The sequence below is a fragment of the Alligator sinensis genome, unplaced genomic scaffold (assembly GCF_000455745.1).
Source record: "Alligator sinensis unplaced genomic scaffold, ASM45574v1 scaffold506_1, whole genome shotgun sequence".
NCBI lineage: Eukaryota > Metazoa > Chordata > Crocodylia > Alligatoridae > Alligator > Alligator sinensis.
Genome location: NW_005842215.1, coordinates 1,352,434 through 1,362,336, shown reverse-complemented (window position 1 = coordinate 1,362,336; position 9,903 = coordinate 1,352,434).

Genomic DNA, 9,903 nt, shown 5'->3' with positions numbered 1-9,903 from the left:
CAAAGACCCCAGTCTACTTAATTCTGTGGCAGGCATAAAAGAAAATTAATGCCAAGGTCTGAAAGTGCTTAGATTAAGATGCACAAGAGAAAGAAATAGTCAAAAGTAAGATGTGAAGCATTTTGAAGCTGATATATAGTGGTTAGGGAAGGCAAGCTTAATGGAAGTCTATTAAGAGTTCCTTTACTGTCTGGTCAGGTTCTTATTCTGTTAAGCAGTCCTTCTGAGTGGAGAGGACTATCTCTTTAATATTATCTACTTCCTCTGACATACCCACAGTCAGTCTCATTATGCCAAGCAGATAACTCTTCCTAAAGAAGAGTTCTCTTGTTGAATTGCAAGTTGATTCCTGTTTTGACAAAACAGAGAGATACAAAGATACAATAGTAGGTGAAATAGAAAGTAGAGGTTTCCCTCGATTTATGTGGGTTCTGTATATGAAAATTCACTCTTATGAGATGACCCTTTTTATACCCCAAATTCATTATATGCGAGGTAAATTCACTCTTATGCGATCAGCATAGGCACATTCCTCCCTCCCCCAAGCAGGTAAATGTATGAGGGAAGGGGAAAGGGTCATGAGGGGAAGGGCAGGGGAAAGGGCCATAGGGCCGGGACCCCACTTGCCCCAGCCCCTGCTGCTCTGGGAGCGGCTGATGCCAGCAGCTTGCAGCTGCTGGGCTGTGCTGTGCCCCGAACCCCACCGGGGCTCCACTTCTCCCCACTCACCCCTGCTGCAGAGGCCCCAGGAGCAGACCCCAGAGGGCTGAGGTCTGGGGGACTGCACAAGGCTCTGCAAAGGTCCCCTGCAGCCTTTGCATGCTGGGTGAGAGCAGGCTGCTGCTACCAGCTAGGGCTGGCAGTGGCACCAGGCTCTTCCCGGTGCTCAGGTTGGGCTATGGCAATGGAAGGGGGGCTACTGCCACCCCAAAATTTGCCCCCCTCAACCTGCCCTCCCAGTGCCACCACTGAGTAGTGGGAAGAGCCCGGTGCTGCCGCCAGCCCTAGCCTGCAGTGGCCATTGGCCCCAGCCTGCTCAGTGCTGCCGCCCACTCCGAGCACTGGGAAAAGCCCGGTGCCACCCCTGCTGCAGCCCCAGGAGCGGCCAACACCACCTGCTTGCAGCAGCTGGGCTGCACTGTGCCCCTTTCCCTGCCCCTTCCCTAGCCTCTGCCTCACTCCCTCCCTCCCTCACCACCATGGGAATATATCCCTATTTGTTACATTATAAACTGGATTCCCTTTATGTGAATTCAGTTTATGCTCAGTTTTCTGGGAATGCATCTACCACATAAATTGAGGTAAACCTGTACAGCTTTCATTGACTTTCTCAGTATAGAATGTAAATGATCAGTCATGACTGAATGCTTTACACTGGCAGGATGGCCAGCTGTTGTTCTGGACCCTTTCTGGGACATCATCTGGCTAATATGGTCAGCTCCATCACCTTTACCGGTCCTCCCAGGCTAGTCAGAGTTTAATGAGCATCCACTTCTGTTTGTGCTGCTGTCATTAATATAGCTGATCTCAGGATTAAGTGAAAGGCAGAGAGAAGGATAGCTAGAACAGGAGAAAAATAGTGGTAGGAACAAAAGATGGCATACCAGGGAGGAGAGGACAAAGTACATGTGTCAGGTTGGAGTCCTTGCTGCTTCAAAGGGCAGATGATCCCTTCAGAATTCATCATGCCTACATTACAGCATAGTTTCATAGTAAGAAGCTGGGACCAGCTGTCTATTATGTTTGCCAGGTTTGCTCTTAAAAGCCAGCAGTTCCTGCTTGACTGATAGATGTGGAGGCAGCAGTACTCACAATAGAGTATGCCCCTTCTTTCTTGGCCTGACCTTGTAGCTGTACACCCACCGCAACTGCACAGGAGTGTCTGATCAGGTGATGTGAAGTCCTCGTACACTCCCTTCAGTGCAGATGCCTTTGGTTAGTGTCTCAGCCAGAGCATTATGCAGGTGGCCCCATGCATTATAGGAATGACCTTCTTTAAAACACATAACTGACCATTTACTTAACTGTTCACCAATAGCATTTTGAAACCCACTGCTATGCTGGGGAAGAAGATAAAATAGGAAATTATTTCTTACATCCCTGGAATTTATACATTAAATCAAAGTTGGCACAGTTGCCAGTGGTAGTATCAGCATACTGACTTATGATTAGGACCCTACCAGATTCACAGCAGAAGTGGGCTGCATAGTGACTTCTTTAATCTTGCAGGTTCCCCTGTGCACAACCCCCCCCACCCCTGACACCACTAATTGGTGGAAAACCGCAGTGTTAAACTTGGTGCCATTTTTGTCTCCCCACTGCTGATTGTCTGAGGTTGCCCCAGTGGCCCTGCTGTTTGCTGTTGACTGGCAGGATGACAAAATTGTTGCCAAATTTTAAACCGTGGTTTTCTCTTCCCTGCCAATCAGGAGCAAGCCACAAGCAGGGCCCCTCTAACAATCAGTGGCAGGGGACATGTGAGGGAACCTGCAAGATTAAAGGAGCCACAGCACAGCCCACTCCCACCAAGAATCCAGTAGGGCCCTTCTTATGATTGTCTTGTTTAAGCTTTTCTGAGATGCCCCTCTCTTTCAGACATATTCCTACATCAGTATACCTTATACCATCCTGATGTACACTCTAGGTTAATCAGCACATACACCTGGATACTCTTTCTCATACTGTGATTCAAATAACTGAATTTCTTAACCAACCAACTTCAGGTTACTCACAACTTGCTTTCTCCCTACAGGACCCTCTGTGTCTTTGTCCTCTTTGGCACCTTCCACAGGGAGTGGTAAAAAACCAAATTCTTGCTGGTCTTTAGCAATTCTCTCTTGTGCTGTAACACTGTGCTCTTTCAGTGATTCAGCTACATTCTCAAATTCCTTAATTCTCCTTTCAAAACTGCTTGAGTATACAAAGATTTTTGCAACTTTCTTTTAGTATTAAATGATTCCCTTTCTCCTTTTTATTTTCCCAGTTAACCCATCCTGTTCTTTGCCTATCAAATAGTTCTCAGTAACTTTGTCCTGGGCTTTGTCTGTTGAACCTTTTTTACCTGTTTCTTTTCCCCCTCAAACTCAGGTAACGTGAGTCTGAAGGCTCCTTCTCCTATTTTTAAATGGCTGCATCCCATAACAACTGCTCATGCCCTTGAATTAAATTCTGATACTCTTATTCCTTTTTTTCTGAAAGGCTTAGGTTTCTCTTTCTTTTTTTACTGTTTTTGTCAAGTGTGGTAATTAGACTGAAAATCCCTTTTGACCCCTTTTGTGCTCCCTTCAGAATTTCCCTCCAGAGAGTCATATTCCTCCTCTTTTTTCCACGGTATTCTTTCTAGCTCAATCTGCAATATGGTCAGACTCCTTAACTTACACCTACCTGCCAGTACACTAAGTCCTAAGGAAAAGCCTGCAACTGATCTCTATGCTTCAAAGCAAGAAGTTTTGTTGTTGTTGTTTTTTTTTGGGGGGGGGGGGGGGTTTGGGGGAGTCACAAAGGACAACATTCTTTTCACTGTGTGTGCCTAAATGACTATTTTCTACTCATGTACTTGCACATTTCAGATACTTACCCCTTTCTATATTTTTTGGTAGTTATTGACCAGTGCTCTGGGCTGGCAGACAGGTCATGACAACTGTTGTTCTGGCTTTTGATTGACTTCCTGGCTGGTCTGGTGAGCAGGGTTGCCGTGTCAAGAAAAAAAATTACTGACAATCTGCAAACATTTTACTGACAATGAAACTTTTTTTTACAAATGAATGTTTTTACTGATATATGTTTTATATAATGTGAATACAACTCTCCTGCCAGGCCCTGCCCTGCTGACAGGCTCCAGCTAGAAGAGCTGGTTTCAAAATTAGGGGTTTAATACTGTCCATAGGGAGAAAGGTAAAAAAAAAGTTTGGTTGTCAATAAAGTATTTACAGTAAAAAAAGAAAAGAAAAAAGCTTAGGTTGGTAAACCTGTTTGACTAAAGCAATGGTTTTGCACCATGTTGCCCCCAAGGATCTTCTTACTCACCCTCACACCTGATGCCCCTGAATGCACCCTGCAGCAGCCCACTTACCTGCCTTACCCCTACTGGCCCTGCTCCTTCCATCCCAGCATGGATCCCCAAAGAAGCCTACCTGCAGCTCAACAGTACTATAGGCAATTGATGGGATGCAGCAGAGCAGCAGCATATGGCTGGGAGGAGAGGTCTACAAAACACAGAGAAGGCTCCCCGCAGAGTGCTGCACTCCTGCTTGGACACCAAATGGTACTTCTGTGCTCTGTCTGTTCTTCAACACTGAACCCAGCTTCTTTCCAACCAAAGATCTTCTTTCAGCTCTGACTGCTTAGAGTTGTTATAGACAGCTCAGTTTTTAATGGATTTTACAAAGACATTTATAGCCTGAATTTTTACTGATTATCTGTACACTTATAGACAGCTGGCAACCCTGCTGGTAAGCTCCCTCTCCTTCACTGGTCATCCCATTCTGAGCTGGAGGGATTTATTTTTCTATTGTGCTGGTGTTCTGTAATACAGTTGTCCTCAGGATCAAGTCAGAAGCTGGGACAGAAGAAAGATAGTATTAGGAACAGAAAGTGACACACCAGGGAAAAACAGACAGAGTAGGATCTTACATTATTGGGTTGAGGTCCTTGCTGTTTGATGGTAATAGCCAGGAATCCTCACTTGTCTACTAGTCTGGATGGCCTGATACCCAAAACTTATTAATATGGTTTCATCTTGGATTCAAAAGAAAGTCCAGAGAATCCCATTCTGCCATTTTGGTGCAACAAACTATGATACCACTTTCTCCATGAACACAGATTTCTTGCAGAAATCTAGATCTTTAATTTTAGGCAGATTTGGGGCTTTTCTTACAGTCCAGGATCAACCTTTATATATGAGTCAGTCACTCTGGCTAAGTAAAGGAATAGTTTTATAGTGCGCTTGAAATTGTTGGGGGGGGTGTTATTTGTTTGTTGGGGGTTGCCTTTTTTTCTAGTTCTTAGACCAAACCAGCTTTCTGCTGATAGTAGCATATTTTACTTTGGTATCTGTCAGATCCTCCAAAATTTACTTCAGTTTTATTAGTAAGACTGATGCCTTTCTGTTGAGCCCTTTTATGTGAAATGTAAGTAGCCTCATGTTCAGATTGATCTTCCTGCTCATTCCAGTTTTCAACATATAACTATTATAGCTGTAGACCTCCAGTCTTCTGCAGCAATACAAGGTAAATAACTTCCCTTTAAGGCCTTTCACGGCATAGCTCTGGCCTGCCTATTACCTCTAACATAATACTGAAATGCTGACCTCTACCCAAGGCCAGCTTTATTAGTCCAATTTTCCCTTAATAACTTTCTGCTTTCATCCATGTCACACCTATATATGAATATTTTTCCTCTATTTTTTCCTTTTTCTAAATTTGCAACATTGAATTGTGAACCTAAGGGATAAAATCTTTTAGAAGGAGTTATACCCAAAATAATTCTTCTTAAAATTATCTTCTTGTGCTACATTGAGTTTGCCGCTGTTCATTTTTTTTAGAGTTCTAATCTTCGTAGTTCACTTGCTTTATAATATAGTACTTACTTCTATTTTATTCTTTTTCTGAAGACAGAGGAGAAACAGCCTGAATCTGGATGAAGCTGAACTTGAAAACCAAAGGAAGTCTTGAAATGAGGACTTCAGTATCATTGGAGCTCCTTTTTTATGTTGATCATAACATTAAAAAAATTCTCACTTGTAGGATCATCATACTCATTAGTGTCCAGCCCTTCCATTTCAATAGCACAAAATTTTACATATTAGTGCTTTGGAAGAATTCAAATATGTGGATTTGTGCACATTTTAAATGAGTATGAGTCTTGTGCGTTTTGCTACTTAGAACAAATCTTGACAGTATTTTCATTTTATTTTTAGAATATTTTTGGAACTAGCTAGCCACTTCATTTGTTTGTTTTCAGAGGATCCTGAGAGGAGTTGAATGCTGCTATCCCATCCCGTGCCCCACCCCTCTTCCAACACACATTTTCCACAGACTGGGTGACCCTAGTCTATGGAGGGTGCAGAGGCATTTCCCCATGGCTTGACTCATCCTGGAGACTGGAAGAGTCGAGCAGCCATTGCCCTCTGCGCCTTCCTCAGCCCGGGGTCACCCCCATTTGGGGACTGTTTCCTGTTTCCAGGGAGCTGTTTTCTGGCCCCTGTTATGAGCAGAATCCCGAGTGTGACTTGGGTTACTGCTCAACTTACCCGGAAGTAGGGTGAAAGTGCTAGACTTTAGGAAAGCTGATTTCAATGAACTCAGGTGTTTAGTCAAGAACACACTGCAGAGTAAGAGTTTTAAAGAGTTGGGAGCCCAGGAAGAGTGGCTGTGCTTTAAGGAAATGATCCTTCGGGCACAGAGGGAGATGATCCCGATGAGGGGGAAAAGGGGGAAAGGGGCCAAGAGGCTTCCTTGGCTGACCAAAGAAATCCAGAGCAGTCTACGGGCTAAAAGGGGGGCATATAAAAAGTGGAAACAGGGAAAGATTACTAAAGAGGAGTATACCTCCTCTGCTCGCGCGTGTAGTGAGGCACTTAGACAGGCCAAAGCTACCATGGAGCTGAGGATGGCATCCCAAGTTAAGGATAACAAAAAATTGTTCTTTAGATATATAGGGAGTAAAAGGAAGGCCCAGGGTGGAATAGGACCTCTACTAAATGGGCATAAGCAATTGGTGATGGACAGGGGGGACAAGGCTGAACTCCTCAATGAGTTCTTTGCCTCAGTGTTCCTAAGCGAGGGGCAAGACAAGGCTCTCACTGGGATTGTAGAGAGGCAGCAGCAGGATGCCAGACTACAAAGCGTAGACCCTGAGATGGTGCAGAGTCACTTGGAGGAACTGGATGCATTTAAGTCGGCAGGCCCGGATGAGCTCCATCCGAGGGTACTGAAGGCACTGGTTGAACCCGTGCTGGTTTCCCCTCAGCATAATTTGTCCTGCCGGGCTCTCACAAATGTGAGCCTTGATAATTTTTTCAAAGACTTTGCCAGATCATAAGACAGAAGACCACAGCTTGTAGAAGCTGTGACACAATCTATCAGTGAAGAAATGCTCCATATACAGAAAGGAGTGACATTCTGTGAAGCCACTTCTGCCTGCAAACTGTGACAATTTTTCCAACTAGCTGAGCTGTCTGATACTGCAATTCAGAAAATAAAAGCTGTATATTTTTAAAAAATTAAGGCCCAAATCTGTAAGGATAGTAAGACTAAAAAAAATACCTTTGTAAGTCCTAGAGCCCAGCTCTGAAAAATGTTTCAAGCTCCTGGAGCTGTGTAAGAACCGGGCAATCAGCTCCTGGAAGCTTGAAGAAAAACTCTGAAATAAGGTTTGTGATCTTTGAAGAATACTTTTTTTTACCACACAGCTTTCTCATTATAGACTTTTAAAAAATATTCCATTTGTTTAAAATCCTAAACTAAAAGTTTGTAGAACTTAGTTTTTACTTTTTCTCTCTTTTTAAAGGCCTTTTAATTTAGCCCTCTGGTACTAGCAGTTTGGGTGCAGTCACTGCTAGCTTCAAAGCATTACACTCTGTAAAACACTTGCTTTGACATACGGATAAATGAAAAAGACATTTGAAGTCTTAGATAAGTGAAATCTAAAATACCTAACACTCTAACACACCTTACCCAATTTTTTTAATGTTTGAAGTGCCCATCTAAAAGACGGTAACATTTGTATTTTATTTTTATGCTGAAGGAATAAAAAATAGGAAAAGAAAATCAAAAAATGGATCTTTGCACAATGTAATAGGATATCAACTACTGAACCTGCCAAACAGTAAATTTTACCAAAAAATAACCTGTTTGAAAAGGAGATTATATGCAATATCATCACTCAGTTAAAAGAGCAGCCTATCCCAAATTTTTAAAAAGTAAAGGAACATTAAACATACAAATCTTTCTCTCTTGCAGTGAGAGAGAGTGATTTTATTAAAAAGTTATTTTATTTGGGAACACTTGTAGAAAAATACTCAGTTTGAAAGGCAAGATATTTGCTAAGGTTTCATAAATGTCTTCACTGTGAGAAATAACAAGTGAACTGATTTTGTTTTTACAAAATTGTGTGTATGTCCATAAATATGAGGGATATTAAGATGGGGCTATAGACTAGTAGAAAAATAGTCACAACATATCCTTATCCTGCAACACAAATAAATGATTAATAAAGAATGATCCAGCCCTCTTTCCTGGCTATGCAGGTGGTCGGACTCGATGATCTATTGAGGTCCCTTCCGACCCTAACATCTATGAATCTATGAAGTTGCCTTAGGCTTGCCACCGCTGGTGGAATCCATCTGGGTGCAGCGGGGAGCTGGTCCCCAGCTCCTGTGATGAGCAAGACCCCAGGTGCGACTGGGGTCACCGCTCAACCCATCCAGGAGTCACGCCAGGCATCCACCACTGCCGGCAAGTCTCTCTGGGAGTGAACCCGGAAGTGCTGGTGAGCTCCAGCTTCCAGCAAGCCCCAGCTGCTGGTGACCATGTGGCTGGAGAGCCAAATGTGGTTGGCCTCTGAGAGGCCTGGTGGGCCCAAAGGCAAGATGGTGGGGGCACTGTCACAGTGTGGGGTCCTCAAGGATGGCCGTGATACCCCTAAGGGCTCCGTACCAGCTTCACCCTGCAGATGCCTTCTAATTTTTCCTGCCACATCTCGTTGGTAAAGATAATAAGTAGGGAGACTGCCTACTTTCTAGTTTTTTTTGGTCACAGTCCTGTTGGTCCCCCACTAGACCCTGCAGGTTCTTGGACCCCTTGCTGAGTTCCATTGCAAATCGGTGCCCTACGGGACACTTTAAGTCTTGTGGGCTAAAAGCATGGCTCCAAAACCTCCTCTTTACCATGCACCATGCCTTGTGGATGGTACATGAATATTGTTCCCTCTGTTGAGGTCTCAGCCTACTCAGCCTCTGCCCCTGTTATGTATCTAGCCCTGGGTACCTTATGAGCTCCTGGAATTCTATTGGTCTTGCAGGCAGCAGATCAGGCAACCAAGTGCCTCTGAGTAGTTCTTTCATGTGGAAGCTCCTTTCCTAGAAGCTGCCAAAGAACTAACTCCTGCCAGCTCCAGCCCTGAGGCTTATATGTGCCCAGGGCCTTGCCTTCTTCCAGTCAGTTGACCATATGCAGGTGCTAGCTAATTTCCTCATTAGCCTGTTGCCAAGGCAGTCTGCAGCTGTGGAGCTCTGCCTAGCTCCCAGGGCTCTCTGGCTAGGCTGCTTCTGCCCTTAAAGGAGCAGGCACACCTTAGTGCCCTGTGACAGGCACATACCTCCAGAGAGGGGCATGCACAGTCTCCTAGGGGAGAGCAGTGCAGTTCTCTGTGGAGGCACAGAGAAAGAGCCTGGGAGGGCAACAAATTTATACTCTGTCTGAGATGAGCTTTGGGCAGCTGGAGCAGGATACAGTGAGGAATAACTGATAGGAAAGAGCAGGCCACTCAAACCTCCAGTGTAGAGACTGGTATACAGGTAAGCTGCATGGTGTGGGGAGCAGCTGAGAAGTCAGTTGGTGGAGCTGAAAGGCCAGTCAAAGGGCACCTCTGAGGAAGACCAGTGGTTTTCCTAAGGCCAACAATGATGAAGGTAGAATCTATAAGTCCTATGTAAGGCAGTAATTGATTGAGGAGAAAAACCCGTCCACCAAGGATGTGAGGACCCTATGACTGGTGATGGACTCAAGGAGCACGCGCACTAATAAAACGGGCATGAATCAGGATTAATTAAACCCCAAAAAACCCGCACTGGGGAGGTGGTGATAAGTATTGGTGACTGGGTGAGCTACCCATCAAGAGACTGGGCTATACTAGAAAGACCATGGTATAAGCCCAGCAAGTGTCATGAGGACATGGTGTAGG